Genomic DNA, 15,318 nt, shown 5'->3' with positions numbered 1-15,318 from the left:
AGAAAAACGTAGCAATATCACATATAAGGTTAAGGCACCAATACTCAAGCTCTTATTCATGCAAGTACTAAACTAAAACATAGAAAAACATAAAGACTTGGGTTGCCTCTCAAGAAGCGCTTGTTTTATGTCACTAAGCTTGACATACTTGACCTTTCCTCACGGGGGCTTATGGAGAAATAATACTTTCTTGTCATCATTACCAATCTTTCCTCCAAAATATGGTTTTAGCCGGTGTCCATTCACCTTAAATGTATCTTTGTCCGAATGAGTAATCCCAATAGCACCATGGGGCAATACTTCGGTTACCATATAAGGTCCAAACCATCTAGTCTTGAGCTTCCCTAGAAATAAACGTAAGTGAGTGATAAGTGCTTGTGTGTTAAGAATACGAAGTATTTTTTCCTTATGATGAGCATTAATTTTATCAAATTTTAGCACTAATAGATGTTTATTTGTGTTCTTTTGTACATATAGGGTTGTGATGTTAAATATCAAAGAAAGAAGCCAAAGTAGATCATGAATACACTTTGTTGATGGGAACTTTGAGTTAACAAATGCGAAGACACAAGTTGTGATCTAAGACACAAGAGTGTGTGCCAACCTCCATTATTGTCAAGCAAATAAATAGTTTGGAGTGGCACAAGGTCAGTCATAATCGCATGTCCCGATTTGTGCAATGCTACAGCTCGCAGAAAATTAGAATTCAAGAGAATCCACACACCCGTGTGGAATTTCCACAGGGGTATGATACCACACTCACCTAGGATTTATTACTTCGACAAACCAGTGTACTTGCTGGTCACATGCAAGGGGTGTGTCACCAAGAATTGAACAATAGAACTTGATCACCGACTTTGAATTTTTTCGGACATTTGATATGCTTGTCATGCCACTTCCGAATTCTTTCCTTGTAAATCCTTGCATTCTCATATACCTTCATCCTCCATTCATCCAACTCATTAAGATAAAGCATTCTTTGTTTCCCGAATTTTCTCAAGTCAAAGTTCATGGCCTTGATAGCCTAGTAAGCTTTATGCTCAAGCTTCACGGGGAAATGACATGACTTACCATACACCAAGTTATAGGGGATGGTCCCTATTGGAGTTTTATATACCGTCTTGTGAGCCGAAAGCTTGTCATCTAAACCCTCTGACCAATCCTGTCTTCCTTGTTCTACTGACTTTGTCAAAATTTTTTTAAGCTCTCTATTTGTGACTTCCACTTGACCACTTGTCAACGGATGATAGAGGGTAGCAAGGCGATGATGCACTCCATAGTATTTCAACACTTTTTCATGTTGAGTGTTAGAAAAATGAGTTCCCCAATCACTAATGATAATTCGTGGAGTTCCAAATCGAGTGAACAACCTCTACAAAAATTTAACCATGGTTCTAGCATCATTAGTAAATAGAGCTTGATCCTCCACCCATTTAGAGACATAATCAAAGGCCACCAGAATGTGTTGATTACCATTAGTCTTTGGAAATGTTCCCATGAAATCAATACCACATACATCAAACATCTCACAAAATTGCATCGGATTCTGAGGTATTTCATTCTGTCATGATAGATTCCCGACCCTTTAGCAATTGTTGCATTGAAGAACAAACTGATGTACATCTTGAAACAAAGTTTCCCAATAAAATCTGGTAGCCAAGGCTTTTTTAGCAGTTCTATTTGAAGCATAATGCCTCCAAAATGGCCTAGAAGGATTATGTGCAAGGATGTCCCAATCTTCTTCCCTTGATACACATCTTCTGTCGGGGATCTGCACAGATGCGGAACAAGTATGGATTATCCCAAAAGTAATTCTTCAAATTGCTGAAGAACTTCTTTTTTTGCTGGAAGGTTAGGCCCTGCTTAAGTACTTTCCCGGATAAGTAGTTTGCAAAATCTGTGAACCATGGAGTGCCCTCTTATTCTAAACTCTGAGCTACATACAATTGCTCCTCGGGAAAAAAATCGTTAATTTCCTTGCTTGATTTCTCTTGACCTTCACACCCCTCCAATCGAGATAGATGGTCTACAACCATATTTTTGGTATCCCTCTTATATTTTATCTCCATATAAAACTCTTGTAACAATAGGATCCAATGAATCAACCTTAGTTTCACATCAGCCTTTTTTATGAGATAACGGAGTACCGAGTGATCAGTAAATATAGTGAGCCTAGATAAGATGAGGTATGGCCTGAACTTATCAAAAGAAAACACCACTGCTAAAAACTTTTTCTCGATGGTTGTAAAGTTCTCTTGAGAACTCGTCAGAGTCTTGCCAGCATAATAGATTGGTTGGAATTGTCTACCTTTCCTCTGACCCAAAAATGCTTCAACAGCATAGTCACTTGCATCGCACATGAGCTCAAAGGGTTCATTAAAATCTAGTGTGATCAAAATCGGTACTTGCACTAATTTCTCTTTCAACAGACTAAAAGTAATCAAACAATCATTCCTAAAATCAAAGGGAGCATTCTTTTCAAGTGGTTTTCTCAATGGTTGAGTTATCTTTGAAAACTCCTTGATGAATCTCCTGATAAGTGCTTGTGTATTACTAATATGAAGTATTCTTTTATTATGATGAGCATTACTTTTATCAGGTTTTAGCGCTAATACATGTGTATTTGTGTTATTTTACGCATGTAGGGCTGTGAAGCTATGTTTTGAGAGAAGAAAACAAAAGTAGATAGTAAATGCACTATTTGGGGGAATCTTGGAAGGAACAAACGGGAAGACACAAGTGGGGCTCTAAGATATGTGAATGTGTGCCAACCTCCATGTATTCAAGCCATTACAATGAGTTGGAGGGGCACAAAAGCAGTTACATTTGCGTATCCCGACTTGTACATTTATAGCAAGATCTTTACAAATGAGGCTTTTGATTGGAGAAGAGTTGCGATCTATGGCATAAACGTGTACCCGTTTATGTTGGCTCGATGAAAAGCATGGAATTGGGAGTGTTTCGGTAGAGTACTGTAGCAGGTACTATAGGAAATCACTGTAGCAGTTACTATTCACACCGGTCGAAAATCGGATTCCAGAGAATCCACACGAGCAAGTGGAAATTCCTCACGTCCCTATGGAAATTGCACAGGGGCATGTGGATGCCCGATTACATCCCTATTCAGCCAGATTTTGGGGATCTTCTTTCCCCCTTCTCTCCAACTTTTCTCCATCTTTTAAGAGGATGTCAGCTACGGTTTTTAGAGGGTTTTGGCAGGTCTTTGGAGTGGTTCTCCAGATTCAACACCGCACTTTGCTTGGAAGAAGGTTATTGGGGAAGCTTTTATCGGCACCGATCGTGCGAGGTGTGCCCTAGGCCGGACAAGGTCACCTTTGGAGAAGATGAGTCTACTCCACAAGACCATCGACATGAATATCGAGGGGTTTTCCTATGGATTGCTTATCTTTACTTTTGATTTCATTGTTGATTGTATTGTGCTCCATGGAGAGCTAAACACCCTAGTGGGTACTTGGATTAGGTAAACCCTAGGATGTCATTGTTTCTTTGACCTTCCATTATGCTTTCCTTAATTGATGTTTTTAATTGAGTTCTAATCTTCAATGCTGGTTGAATTATTTCTCCCGCTAGACTGACACTAATGTTGAGAGTCAATATTGGTAATCTTTGTGGATGGGTGACACGCCATGAGGGTTAGACAAAGCTAGATTGGATAGGGTTAAGAGGGTGAGTCGAGAGGTAGCGGAGCGTCCCCTTTCCCCTCCGGTGTGATTTATCCTACCTCCATTTCCTAGAGCTCTTTGCAGTTACAATAGAGTGAAGTGTTAATAGATGAACTCCGCTGGGGCTTAGTTGCACGAGCAACAGAGTGAAGTGTTGAAGTGACTTTAGTATTTGGGGATTAACTATATCTAGAGGTGTTTCGCCTAGACCAAAAGGTTAGATCTACACATAGGAATATGGTTTATCACTTGGAATCCTTATAACTCCATGCAACCTTGTCCAGTGTGAGGTGTTGAGACTGACCGATTTCTCTACCGGGACATAGTATAGTGTTAGTCACCGTTGACTTTAGGTTTGGGACTATGTGCATTATGATTTTCCATGACTCATTAAGCATTAATTAGGAAGTATAATGGTAGGTATTGCACTTGAAGCATAAGTCCTAATGGGTGTATTGTCCCAGTACCCCACTTCTATCGATTGCCTTACCTCTCACTTACCTGTGCCTAACATTCTTGTTTCTTTTATTTCTATTTACATCACATCTTATCAACACAATCATTATCCATCTTCACTTGGTTAAGTAGTAATTTAGGTATTTTTATTCGTTGCTCTTTGTGGATACGATAGCCCACTCACTTGGGATTTGTTACTTCGACAAACCCGTGCACTTGCGGGTCACATGCAAGGGGCGTTGTCAAGTATTTGGCTCCGTTGCTAGGGAGTAGGCATTTAGAGATACTTTGCACTTTTTTATCTTAGCTATTCATTTATTCATTCTATTTCATATCTTCTTATTCTACAATCGTTCTGATTTGGTTTTGTTATTTTGGTACAGGTCGAGCTTATGGCCTGAGGGAATCCTTCGATATTGATTGAAGGTGATCTTGAACTTGAATGTACAATCAGAAAGAAGGGGTAAAGAACCTGTGCAAGAACCATCGAATCTATCTGAAGTGGAAGTTAAAGGATCTGTCAACATGGCGTAACAGAATAAACAATAGAGAACACTTTCTGATTATGCAAGACTATCAGTATTGGGGACACAATCTAGCATTGTGCAGCCCCCAATCCTAGCTCAGAATTTTGAGCTAAAGCTGGTATGCTCAAGATCAATGGTGTTACAGATGATTCCATCAAGTTGAGAGTCTTCCCATTTCCTTAAAGGGGAGAGCGAAGTAGTGGCTACACTCATTACCTAGAGCATCGATTACTACATGGGAGGAGATGGTAGAAGCTTTTCTTGCCTGTTATATCCCTCCAAGAAAATCTACAAAGCTTAGGAATAAGATCTCGTCCTTTGTGAAAATGGAATTGGAGTCTTTATTCAATACATGGGAAAGGTTCAAGGAACTCCTGTGAAATTTTCCTCAACATGGTTTTCCAGAGTTGATGATTATTCAGACTTTATACAATGGTTTGAACCCAAGTAAAAGATAGCTACTTGATGCAGCAGTAGGAGGTACTTTAGGTAGAAAGACCCCTGAAGAAGCCTGATAATTAATTGAAGAAATGGGGTTGAACAGCTACCAATCTAATGATAGGAAGAAGAAGAAAGTTTTTGGCATCCATGAGATCGATGTGGTTACATCATTGGTGGCCCAACTAGAGGCATTTAGTAAGAAGTTACACATTATAACTTCTTCTAGATTGGCAGCCGTAATGAGTTGTGATGGATGTGGAGGAGACATACCCATCCGATTGCCCGATAGCCGTTGGTAGAACACCCTTAGTCAAGCAAGTTAACTATGTGGGTAATGCAATGAGAAACCAAGGCAATCCTTATAGCAATACCTATAATTCGGGTTTGTGGAATGACAAGATCCCTTGCGTATATCCCGCAAGTGCACGGGTTTGTCGAAGTAATAATCCCGGATGAGCGGGTATCGTATCCATAGGGAGTAGGGAATAAAAACACTTAATTCGCTTCTTAGATATGTGAAAGATAAATAGTGATATATGTGACAATGATTCAATTCCCAAGAGTAAAAACAACAAGTAAGAGAGCACAAGTAAAGAAGAAGGTAAGGCAATCGATAAAAATGGGCTACCTGGATATTGCTCCGCCTAGGACAATCGTTTCAAGTGCAAGAACCCTCTATTATGCTTCCTAATTAATGCAACAGTGAATCATGGAAATCCTTAATTACATAGTCCCAAATCTAAGGTCAACCATGCCTAACTCTATACATGTCTCGGAGGAGAGATTGGATAACCTCTCAACCTCGCACTCGCATAGAATTGCAATGAGCTCTAGGGATTCCAAGTGATATATCACTTCCTAATTATAGACCTAACCCTTTGGTCCAGGTGGATGGTCCCTAACTACAATTAAGCACTAGATACTAAAATCACTTCTACGCTACACTCCATTGCACCCGCAACTAAGCCCCAGCGGAAGGTCATCCCTTAGACCATTCACACTATTATAGCCGCAAAGAACTCGAGGAACGGAGGTAGAATTTAACACATCAGAGGGGAAAGGGGACGCTCCTATACCTCTCGACTCACCCTCTCAACCCTCTCAACCTAGCTTTGTCTAACACTCGTGGTCTGTCACTCACTCACAAGGTTACCAACAAGAACTCTCAACCCTAGTGTCACTCTAGGGGAGTATTCAAACAATCAAGCATTCATTGTTGGAACTCACAATAAACATCAATTAATTGAAAGCATAATAAAGAGATTCAATGAAACGAATACATCCTAGAGTTCACAAATACCCAAGTACCCACTAGGGGTTTAGCTCTCCATGGAGCTAATTACAATAAAAGAAATAGAATGTAAAAGCAATGAATCCATAGAAAACCCCCTCGATAGTCATGTCAGTGGTCTTGTGGAGAGTCCTCTACTTGTCATAAAGGGTCCTTCATCCGGCCTAGGATATACCTCACTGGATCAGTGCCGATGAAAGCTCTCCCCATAACCTTCTTCCAAATGACGTACGATGTCGGAGCCGTAGAACCTCTCCAAAACAGTAGCCAATACCTCTCAAAACCCTAGCCGAAGCCCTCTCTCAAGTTGGGGAAAAGATCAAGAAAAGAATGTTGAAATCTGGGCTGAATCGGCTTTAAATAGGGCTAGAATCGGGGATCCATCATCCCACAACAAGCAATACAAACAAGCAAAACATGAAACAAAAGCATAAATGACACTCCCTAGATGAAATGGTGGAGGAGGAGGTGAAGAATGTGCCGAATGACGCTTTCCCTGCCAAAGGAGTGCCAAATGACGCTTCCTCTAGCCACGGGTCTCCTTCCTTCAAATCATGGTAAATCTCCCCTTGAATGATGTTATCTTCTTGCCTTGAGAGTCTTGGACCTTGGGCTTGAATGATCTTCTAGCTTCCTTGCCCTTCTTCTCCTTCCCAAGGTCGCCCAAAATCTCCCAAGTGATCTCCCCAAAATCGCCCAAGAAAAGGTCCAGCCAAAAATTCCTTGTTCTGCCCTAAAAGTTGGTATTTATACCCCCCCCCAAGCATACTGGTCGTATGGTGGTCATATGAGGGTCGTATAGCACTCAAAAACCCTAGATTCACGATCCATACGGGGTGCATACGGCCTCCATACGGCCCCATATACTAGGTAGTATGGAAATCTGGGCAGACACTCTAAATCATTCCGCTGCTACAGTGCATACGGCCCCCATACTGGGTATTATGGGGGTAGTATGAAATTCTTGTTTTCTTCTCTTTTCGCCCAAATGATATCTTCTTATTTTCCATGGCTTCCTTATGCCCTACAAAGAAAATAGTAGACGATTAAGCATAAAACGGGCATCAAACCTCACACAATACATGCAAAGTGAATATGATATATACATGAAAACATCTACATTTATACATTTATCAAATATCCCCATACTTATGCGTTGCTTGTCTCCAATCAATCAACTCTTGAAAGACAAAGAGACTGAGAAGTGGCTAAATGCATTACCTCTGGCATCAAGTAAATATAAGACTCCAAAAGCAATGGAGAATGATACATAGATGTTGAGTCATAGTCAATAAGCATAATAAAAATATCTTGTCTCACCCCTTATATGTACGTGCCATGTAAGTGAATCTTATATCTCATATGCCTTGATCCGGGTCTAGCCTAAGGACTTCAATCGATCAGACTCTAGATGCTAAGCACTCCACTTACAAAGAATACTATGTCTTAAACTACTAAGTGCTACTTCAATGGCCAAATAAGATCCTTCTAATTCAATACCTTCAAACTAAGTCCACTTTCTACTCAAAAACCTTTGTAGGTACTCAAAAAAGATCACTAGGTTTTATTTTTCATTTCATCATTCATTTCTTTTTCGAGTCCGACTAACGTAGCTGCAAGAAAAATCATTTTGAAATCTTTCGGAGGGTGCACATGCTTTGGTTAGGCACAAGAGCCACCCAACTACTCGATTACTGATCCACATAGACGCATTCATGCTTCAATAGCAGAGGAATACTGACATAGACTCATTTTTTTTTCATTTTTTTTTCTTTTCTTTTTCATTCATTTCCTTTTTTTTTTACATTCACCCTAGATCACATCTTCAGAGTACTCTACATGACACAAAACTAGGATTAGCTCAACAAGACTTAGAAGTTCTTAAGAGTCCATTGAAGGATAGAACTTAGTGTTCTAAGGCCAAGTACTCAAAGTAGTGTGTTACGCATACAAGAGAGTTAGAGAGTAGTCACATTGGCTATTCCCAGGGCATCGACAAAAAATTCAGTGCACATGACAATACTAGGGGTAAAACAGGATTCAATAAAGCATAGAAACAAGTAACCCACATCAATCATTAGTCCAAGCTAAAAGAATCTTACAAGAATGAACAAAGCCATCATAAAGGAGGGTGAAAATGAACTTCCCGGTTCAACTTGTGCTCGTCGTGAGGTAGGACGTGAGAAAATGTGTGGTGCGCAAGACATGTCTCGTCCGATCTCCATTAAAACCAGGAAAGCTAATCAAATTCCCTTAATGCCCTGCGAGGCAAAAAGGGGACATCATCATTCCACAAAGATTTAAAAAGAATACAAGCACAAGGGAGAAATTAGAGAGTAGTCAACAAAACAAAAAGATGAAAATAAACTAAAGTTCGACAACACAAGTCGGTAGGGTAGAACCATGCCAACTCAACAAAATACAATAATACAAAGCAAAGCAAGCAAAAGTAAACAATAGGTGTTCAAGCTCCAACAAGCTGCTACTCATCACAATCTAGTGCTGGTGGTGGTGGCATGGCGGTAGAAGAAGTGGCCACAGTGTGCGAAGATGAACCACAGTAGGAGGTGAGGAAAAGGTGAAGATCTGCCTCGAGCCGGCACTGTCCCTCAAAGATCAGGTGAAGCTGGCCACGTATCTTACGTTGCTCCTGACGCACAGCCTGAACCTCTCCCTCAATCCCCTCAGTCTCATGTTGAAGTCAGGTAAAGATGTAGCGCCGGGGGTAGGAGCAGGTGCACCCTCAGGGTCTAACTCTGTGTGCTCAGTATGTCGCTGACTAGACTCACCAGTGGCCTAGTGGCATGTGGGTCTGCCACGTGCGACCACCAAGCCTATCACCCGTATGTGGGTTGGTCCAAGGGGTACTGTTCCTCCTACAATGGTCATGCCTCGCGTCTGCTCAAGTAAACCCATGCCACGGATCAATCTAGTCACATAGGGCCCAATGAATATAGCTCCCAATTGTGTATATGAGCCCTGGTGAAGAAATGCATCGGCGATAAGGTGGCCAAGATGAGTAGGGTGTCACTCGAAGATGCCATACATTGTATAAATATCGGCTTGAGTGACAACCCCCTTGCTATCGGCACTGACCCCAAATAGATCTAGCAATCAAAGCATGAATGAATCTGTGTGCCGGGTCAATCATGCGCGAGGCCTTTCGTGTTTGATCATCACCAGCCAAAGTCGCCCAATAGTTGCTTCTACCCACTCCACTTGGGAAATCAAGCTTAAGACGTCTACAAGGCATGGAGTTAATGAACTCATCATCATAGATCCCCAAGTACTTGGCAAAATCCAAGTGGTGCATAGTACTCTTCCTTCCAAAAGCTTGAAAATGGATGGTGATAATTTTCCTATTCCACACAGAATCTCCATCTTGTTGTGCCTCAAATGTACTCAAAACCTCCAAGGTTAATTGACGAAACGTTGGCTCATTTATGGCAAAAAGCTTGTCCCAACAATTTTTTGATAGCCATTCCCTTACTTGACTTGCAATCCCAAGGTTTTCCACAAGTCCCCACTCAAGGTAGCACAATGTTCCAAATGGTTTGTTTTCAGTCGATGATATCTCTCTCGATGATGGGATAACTTGAAGACAGGCTCATCGGGTGTAGAGGAGGGCCCGGTGGTCCTTGGGCGCTTGGAGGCAAGCCGTTTTGTGTTAGGCATCCCTACAATGAAGATAAACTTTGTTCAAGCTCATAGGGATACAAGATAAATCAAAAGAAAATGCTAGAGATAGAGGAAACACATGAAAAATCAAATTTTTAAGGTCATATGGCCGTATGGGGGCCGTATGGTCACTATTCATGTGGCAAGAGTCTCCCCTATATTCAAAGCATCGAAAATGTTTTACATAAATTTGAAGGAAAATTCATCCATGACATTCACATAATTCAAACAAAGCAAAATGCTAAAGAAATCCCACAAAATCTCTAAGAATGCCCAAGAAATGAGAAAGATAAAACTAGGTCATAGGAAAAGCATACCGACGAAATCTTGAGAAAACAAGCTTTAAACTCGGAGAAAACCACTAGATCGACATCTCAAATGGATGAGGAGAAGATTTAGGAGAAAAAATGAGGAGATTTAGCCAAGAAATGAGTGAGAAAGAAGAGAAAAATCGGTGGAAAAAGAGAGAAAAGAAGAGAATGGAAGAAAGAGAGAGAAAAGATGGTTTTGAAAAAAGACCAGCCAGCCCCATACTACCCCGTATGGGGGCCGTATGGGCTGAGAGAGACTCTCTCGGCCGAGCCTCCGAAGCCATCTTAGACGGCCCCGTATGGGGGCCGTCTGGGGACCCGTCTGAGATGGCACAGAGCCTTTGAATTTCTCTGTGTTCATCTCAAACGACCACCAAACGTCCCAGTATGGCCGTAGGACTTTAAAGCTCGCCGAAACTTCAAAAACCTGCTTTAAATAAAGTAAAAATTGTATGGCAAGTTCGAAGACTTCTCCAAAAATGAATGAAATGAATAAAACGACGATCTAGCACATGAAATACCACCTAAACATGAGTTTCTCAAGAAGTTGCACAAATACACCACAATTAAAATGATGAGAACAATGTGCCAAGTGTGTGAGCATGAACTTATTCAAAAACAAACAAGTCTAGAAATACAAAAATTTGAAATAAAATAATACCTAAAATATGAAAAATGTAAGAAAACACCCCTGAATGCTTGAGTTGCCTCCCAAGAAGTGCTTGTTTAACGTCACGAGCCTGACGTACCTTTTTCTTACCTAAGGAGGCTTGAAAATGGTGTGTTCATCCCGACTAGAAATTGCATAAGAACCACCAAGAAATATGAAACATACCTTCTCGGAAGGTGTTAAATTGAAGGCCAAGCATGAGTTTCCTTTTGGCCTCCACGGAAAGAGCTTGGGCCGGGAATTGTGCGATTTAAACTTGGGCGGATCCTTAGATGGTTTGAACCTCCTCCCCACTTCTTCTTAGGTCCCGACAAGAATTCCTTTGAGTACCCCACCATAAAGTTGCTTGGGCCTCCACGGAAAAAGCTTTGGTCGAGAGTTGTTTAAGCTCGGCATCGGTCGGTGATTGGACGGCCTCAACCTCCTACCCACATTTTCTTCCTCAACTCTTGGAAAGTTGCCTTGGATCATCCGAAAGAGTTGCTTGGGCTTCCAAGGGAACAAGTTTGGTTGAGAACTTGTTAAGCTATGCATAGGTGGAACAATTGGTGGCTTTAACATCCTATCCACAATTTTTTTTCTCAACCATGGTTTGATGAACTTCAAGTGCCCATAACATTTGCTCAAGGATGACATTGGTGGGTCCAAGGATGACATTGGTTTCCTCCCCATATCTTCAAATACAATTCCCGGAATTTTGTTTTTGCACTTGACTAAAATTGATGGATGGATGGAAAAATCTATGTTAAGGAAAGTAGCATCTTCACATGTGGTCGATTGAGTTTCTTCTACTTCCTCACATGTTTTCATGGCCATGATGCCATCCTCCCCCTTTCCTTCTTCAATTTCACATTGAGATGAAACCTCTACCATTTGCTCAAAAGGTATTGATGCTACATCATTTGCTTCTTCCATCTCCAACACCTCAATATGAGCTTCCACCACAATCTCATTGATTTTCTCTACATTTCTTGTGGTATTTTCAGATAGGGCTTCGATAGATGGTGGCAATTTGACCGATTCTTTGGAATACTCTCCCATCTTGTTTTCCACAATTTGAAGAGATTGTTGGGCATTGAAATTTTTGGCATTCATAGTTTCAAGTTCGGCATCCGCATACATCATGAAACTTGCAAAAACATCTTGTGTATTGAATCCCCAACGATTAAGTTGCTTACTACGGTCGACTGGAGGTTGGTAATGCCATGGTTTTTGAAAGGAGGGTTCCTGTAGAAATCCTTGGTGAGGGTAATCCCATTGTTGAGTATGATGATGTGTTGAAGAACTTTTGTGCCCTTCCTAATGTGGATTGTAACCTTGGCTTTCTTGTATGGCAAGAATTTTTTTTATCTTTTCTTGAAGTGCAAAAATTTTGGCGGCCAACAATCGTTCTTGAAAATCCATGGCCCTATGTCAACATGTAAAACTAAAATCGATAAGCTAACAAAGCAAACAATTAAGAAGGAAAATAAATAAATATGGACAAAAGGGGTAAAAGAAACATAGAAAGAAAAATATTTACAACAGAAAAGATAAATGGCTAGAGTAATAATCTAAAAGTTTCCTAGAATTCCTTAAGATCCCCGGGAACGGCGACAAAATCTTGATTGCTTCCCCACAAGTGTACGGGATCGCCAAGTAATACCTTGTGTGAAGACACGAGGATCGTATTCCACATGGCTAAGGATCTCCTATTACTCCTTCTCGAGCTATTATCTAGCCTAAGATCTCAAGTGATGGATTTTTACTCTACTAGATGTAATTAAAGCTAAGCAAGCAATAAGCAAGCAAGAAAATCAAGGAGATGCAAAGGCCTATGGATGAGGATACCCTTGAGGGGTTATCATGCAACATGGATGATGATCTAAAGGTGCAAGGGTAAAATGGACCATAAGATTCCAAGATTAGAACAACCCCAATTTCTCAGCGATTGAACCCTAATCCCATACTAACATAGATAGGAATTTCTTCAAAATCCACATTCCTACGATTGCATTGAGTACGAGGAAATTTCACTTAGGATTAAACCTACTCTTCTTCGGATTAAACCTACATGGAGGGCTACCAAACACCCGATTTCTCGGCGTGATGATACAAGCATCCACTTTTAATCCATTCAAGACCTAATACATGCGAGCAAGTTACATCTACATGCACCATTCATAAAAGAGCTACGGATTTCTCCTTCGTATAACACTTAGCATGAAAACAATGAATTAAATCTCAAAATTACCCAAGCATGGAATTAACAAGTTATCATCCAACATACATGATAAAAACTCCCTCAAGGTTCACCAACACCCGGTGGCCTTGGGGGTTTAGTGTGTCATCATCCCACAACAAGCAATACAAACAAGCAAAACATGAAACAAAAGCATAAATGACACTCCCTAGATGAAATGGTGGAGGAGGAGGTGAAGAATGTGCCGAATGACGCTTTCCCCGCCAAAGGAGTGCCAAATGATGCTTCCTCTAGCCGCGGGTCTCCTTCCTTCAAATCGTGGTAAATCTCCCCTTGAATGATGTTGCCTTCTTGCCTTGAGAGTGTTGGACCTTGGGCTTGAATGATCTTCTAGCTTCCTTGCCCTTCTTCTCCTTCCCAAGGTCGCCCAAAATCTACCCAAGTGATCTTCCCAAAATCGGCCAAGAAAAGGTCCAGCCAAAAAGTCCTTGTTCTGCCCTAAAAGTTGGTATTTATACCCCCCCCCCAAAGCATACTGGTCGTATGGTGGTCGTATGGGGGTCGTATAGCACTCAAAAACCCTAGATTCGCGATCCATACGGGGTGCATACGGCCTCCATACGGCCCCGTATACTGGGTAGTATGGAAATTTGGGCAGACACTCCAAATCATTCCACTGCTATAGTGCATATGACCCCCATACTGGGTAGTATGGGGGTAGTATGAAATTCCTGTTTTCTTCTCTTTTCGTCCAAATGATATCTTCGTGTTCTCCATGGCTTCCTTATGCCCTACAAAGTAAATAGTAGACGATTAAGCATAAAACGGGCATCAAACCTCACAAAATACATGCAAAGTGAATACGATATATACATCAAAACATCTACATTTAGACACTTACCACTCAGCTTGTGCATTGATAGCAAGATCTTCACCAATGAGGCCTGTTATTTAAAAAAATCAAAGCGATATATGACGTAAACATTTGGCCGTTTTAAGTTACATCGATAAAAACATGGATTTGGGAGTGTTTTGGACCGGTACTATAGCAGGATACTGTAGCAAATTAATGTAGCAGGTACTGCTCACAGCCGGATGAAAAAGAGAATTCCAGAGAATCCACATGGGTATGTGGAAATTATCCACGTCAGTGCGGAAATTCCATGGGCGTGTGGCAAATCCACAGGGGCGTGTGGATGCCCGATTCTAGCCCTATTTAAGCCGCGATTCAGCCCCGATTTCAGAATTCTTTTCTCCTTTCTTTCCCAAACTTGAGAGGGGACTATGGCTAGCATTTTGAGAGGTATTGGTAGGGTTTTTGGAGAGGTTTTTTCACTTTGACATCGCACTCCACTTGGAAGAAGGTTATTGGGAGAGCTTTCGTCTGCACCAATCCGGCAAGGTGTGTCCTAGGCCGGACAAGGGGACATTTGGAGGAGATGAGGCTTCTCCACAAGACCATCGTCATGACTATCGAGGCGGGTTTCTATAGATTGCTTGTTTTTACATTCGATGTCATTGTTTATTGTAACTAGATCCATGGAGAGCTAAACCCCCTAGTGGGTAATTGGATTTGTGAATCCTAAGATGTATTTGTTTCATTAAACCTTCTATTATGCTTGCATTAATTGATGTTTTATTTGAGTTCCAATCTTGAATGCTTGATTGATTGAATCCTCCCTTAGAGTGACACTAGGGTTGGGAGTTCATATTGGTAACCCTTGTGAGTGAGTGACACACCACGAGGGTTAGACAAAGCTAGATTGGAAAGGGTCTAGAGGGTGAGTCGAGAGGTAGCGGAGCGTCCCCTTTCCCATCCAATGTGATTTATCCTACCTCCATTTCTTTGAGTTCTTGGCAGTCATAGTAGAATGAATAGGCTAAGGGATGACCTTCCGCTGGGGCTTAGTTGCAGAGGCAACAGAGTGAAGCTTTGAAGTGATTTTAGCACATAGGGCTTAATTGTGACTAGGGACCTCTAACCCGGAACAAGGGGTTAGATCTATATCTAGGAAGAGGGTTTATTACTTGGAATCCCTAGAACTCCATGCGATTCTTTGCGAATGCGAGGTGTTGAGA

General features: G+C 41.3%; 1 non-coding gene across 1 annotated transcript; it reads right to left on the bottom strand.

The window, feature by feature from the left end:
• Positions 1-4,959: 4,959 nt before the first annotated feature.
• LOC120253601 lies at positions 4,960-5,066 on the bottom strand. The gene has a single exon (XR_005534336.1). It is a non-coding gene; the product is annotated as a small nucleolar RNA R71 (small nucleolar RNA).
• Between the last annotated feature and the right edge of the window lie 10,252 nt (positions 5,067-15,318).

The sequence above is a fragment of the Dioscorea cayenensis genome, unplaced genomic scaffold (assembly GCF_009730915.1).
Source record: "Dioscorea cayenensis subsp. rotundata cultivar TDr96_F1 unplaced genomic scaffold, TDr96_F1_v2_PseudoChromosome.rev07_lg8_w22 25.fasta BLBR01000126.1, whole genome shotgun sequence".
Classification (NCBI taxonomy): Eukaryota; Viridiplantae; Streptophyta; class Magnoliopsida; order Dioscoreales; family Dioscoreaceae; genus Dioscorea; species Dioscorea cayenensis.
The sequence above is the reverse complement of the archived record's forward strand: the minus strand, read 5'-3'. Positions and strand labels throughout refer to the sequence as shown.